A 3552-nucleotide genomic window follows, 5' to 3' on the forward strand; every position below is an offset into this window, starting at 1 on the left:
CCGTATAAAGGCCTCCCGAGCAACAACAAAAACTGGGTCCCTTTTGGGCGACGGCAACTACTGCACGGCAGGAATGAACCCCGCACAGGTACGCACACAGCGGCTGCACCTATCGGCGAGCCAAAGCAAAGCGCGAGGGCGTAGCCCACAGCGCCAACCAAAGGTCTGGCAAAGGCCACCACCAATGCCTTGCCGGACGGAACACTGTTCCCCGAACAAGGACGGGTCGACCGAGGTGGAGCTAACGCCGAGCTCGACCGCAGGCAAAACGCAGCACGCTCTGTTCGCGGCACCTGCACAAAGTATTCAACCTTGGCGCAGTACTTAACCCACGCACAAAAGGGGACGCCCTTTTTACTGTTGCCAAATATGGCAATATAGCGGCACGACAGACCTAGTGTACGCCCGCACTGTACACCCACACCGAATGTAACGGCACGCGCACACGACAAGGACGCCAAAAATTAGCGGCACACGCCAAAAACCACGCCAGAAATAGCGGCACTCAAAAGTTGTAAACAACTTACCAACAAGGTACACTTGTACGCAATGTACAGCCACGCAAACGGTGGCGTCACTAGCACAACACACCACGCCGAAAAATAACGGCACGCCCGCAAAGTTGTAAACAACTTAATGGAAAATTTCCAACGCTGTATCTAGCGGCACTCACACGCACGCACAATGTGTCTATAGCACGGAGTATATTGGCACTCACTGGAGTGTCCAACAAAACTACCGTACGGCACTTAATCACTCGTAAACACTGTACAGCTACTACAAAGTAGCGTCACTCGCACAACGGCACTTTCAATCACAATTAATTGTAAACACTGTACCGCTATGGTACAGCCACAACAATATTAGCGTCACTCGCACAACTGTAATACACCGGTTATCACACACGAATGTAACCGCAAAAGGAAATCACAAAAATCGCAAATCACCGCTTAGCACACGACACGTCCGCACTATTCAACAGTCAGACTGAGAATGAGTAGATAGGGACAGTAGGAATCTCGTTAATCCATTCATGCGCGTCACTAATTAGATGACGAGGCATTTGGCTACCTTAAGAGAGTCATAGTTACTCCCGCCGTTTACCCGCGCTTACTTGAATTTCTTCACTTTGACATTCAGAGCACTGGGCAGAAATCACATTGTGTCAACACCCGTTAGGGCCATCACAATGCTTTGTTTTAATTAGACAGTCGGATTCCCCAAGTCCGTGCCAGTTCTGAATTGATTGTTAATTGATAATCGTTATAATTTAAAAGGAATATATATCGAATGATATAATTCCTTAAAAATTTTAGCAAGAAAGTTCCACAATTGGCTACGTAACTACTATCCGGGGAACAAGAATCGTAATTCTCTATTTACCCAGAACGAGTACATAAACCATGGTATTGCTTCCCAATCAAGCCCGACTATCTCAATCTTCAGAGCCAATCCTTATCCCGAAGTTACGGATCTAATTTGCCGACTTCCCTTACCTACATTATTCTATCGACTAGAGACTCTTCACCTTGGAGACCAGCTGCGGATATTGGTACGGCCTGTTGAGAAGTTTGCGTGACCCCACCATAAATTTTCAAGGTCCGAGGAGAAAATATCGACACAACAGTAAATGTCATGCTCTTCTAGTCCATCTACCATATCTCTCTTCGAAAGACTTCCATGGTAGTACGACTATAAAACAGAAAAGAAAACTCTTCCGATATCTCTCGACGGCTTCTTTATGGTCGTTCCTGTTGCCAGGATGAGCACAAGGCCCATTTTTAATAACAAACGGATACTCAACAGGTTACGGAATTGGAACCGTATTCCCTTTCGTTCAAAATAATTCAAGTATTTTAATTATTTTTAAATATATTTTTATTAATATTTTTTTTTATTAAAAACTTGAAAATTTTCGGCTTTCGCCTTGAACTTAGGACCGACTAACTCGTGATCAACCACTGTTCACACGAAACCCTTCTCCACTTCAGTCCTCCAAGGTCTCATTCGATTATTTGCTACTACCACCAAGATCTGTACCAATAGCGGCTCCATGCAGGCTTACGCCAAACACTTCTAAGCACACTATTGTACCCTCCTACTCACTAAAGTTTCAAAATTTATAAATCAATCGAAATTGTTTTATAAATCATCTACTTTAGCGGTAATGTATAGGTATACAACTTAAGCGCCATCCATTTTAAGGGCTAGTTGCTTCGGCAGGTGAGTTGTTACACACTCCTTAGCGGATTACGACTTCCATGTCCACCGTCCTGCTGTTTTAAGCAACCAACGCCTTTCATGGTATCTGCATGAGTTGTTAATTTAGGCACCGTAACATTACGTTTGGTTCATCCCACAGCGCCAGTTCTGCTTACCAAAAGTGGCCCACTGGGCACATTATATCATAACCTCAACCTTCATATCAAGAAAGGTGAGGTTCTTACCCATTTAAAGTTTGAGAATAGGTTAAAATCGTTTCGACCCTAAGGCCTCTAATCATTCGCTTTACCAGATAAGATTATTTTATATAATTTTTAAATGCACCAGCTATCCTGAGGGAAACTTCGGAGGGAACCAGCTACTAGATGGTTCGATTGGTCTTTCGCCCCTATACTCAATTCTGACAATCGATTTGCACGTCAGAACTGTTTCGGTCTTCCATCAGGGTTTCCCCTGACTTCAACCTGATCAAGTATAGTTCACCATCTTTCGGGTCACAGCATATATGCTCAAGGTACGCTCCAGTTAGAGGTATAAATAATAATAAATTATCATTATACATAACTATATGGAACGCCCCGGGATTGAATTAATTGACTATTTATTAAAAAATAGACTAAAAATTAATCCCATTATATTTAAGTTAAGTTAATTATGCCATTAAGTTTAATATAACTCAATGACTTGCACATATGTTAGACTCCTTGGTCCGTGTTTCAAGACGGGTCCCGAAGGTATCCTGAATCTTTCGCATTGTTAATCATATAAATGCATACAAATAAATATTAATATCATAGATATTAAATTTTTTGTAAAATTCAAAAAATGAATTTTAGCATTATATATAATAAAATCTATCAACACTTTATCAAATCATTAGTATTTATTTTATGTTAATATGCTTAAAAAGCAAATTAATTTAAATAAACTTAATATCACCAATGATCTTTTGATAAATACTTTATTATGTTAATAGATTACAATGTCCTTATATGAAAAAAATGCACATTATTTTTTTAATTATTTAATGATGAATTTTTCATAATGGATATTCAGGTTCATCGGGCTTAACCTCTAAGCAGTTTCACGTACTATTTAACTCTCTATTCAGAGTTCTTTTCAACTTTCCCTCACGGTACTTGTTTACTATCGGTCTCATGGTTATATTTAGTTTTAGATGGAGTTTACCACCCACTTAGTGCTGCACTATCAAGCAACACGACTCTTTGGAAATATCTTTCTAGTAATCATTAACGTTATACGGGCCTGGCACCCTCTATGGGTAAATGGCCTCATTTAAGAAGGACTTAAATCGTTAATTTCTCATAC

The 3552-nt window shown here is 40.7% G+C and overlaps 1 pseudogene; it reads right to left on the reverse strand.

The window, feature by feature from the left end:
- Window positions 1-945: 945 nt before the first annotated feature.
- LOC129251675 (large subunit ribosomal RNA) overlaps window positions 946-3552 on the reverse strand; it is a 2782-nt pseudogene continuing 175 nt past the window's right edge.

The sequence above is a fragment of the Anastrepha obliqua genome, unplaced genomic scaffold (assembly GCF_027943255.1).
Source record: "Anastrepha obliqua isolate idAnaObli1 unplaced genomic scaffold, idAnaObli1_1.0 ptg000063l, whole genome shotgun sequence".
Taxonomy (NCBI): Eukaryota; Metazoa; Arthropoda; class Insecta; order Diptera; family Tephritidae; genus Anastrepha; species Anastrepha obliqua.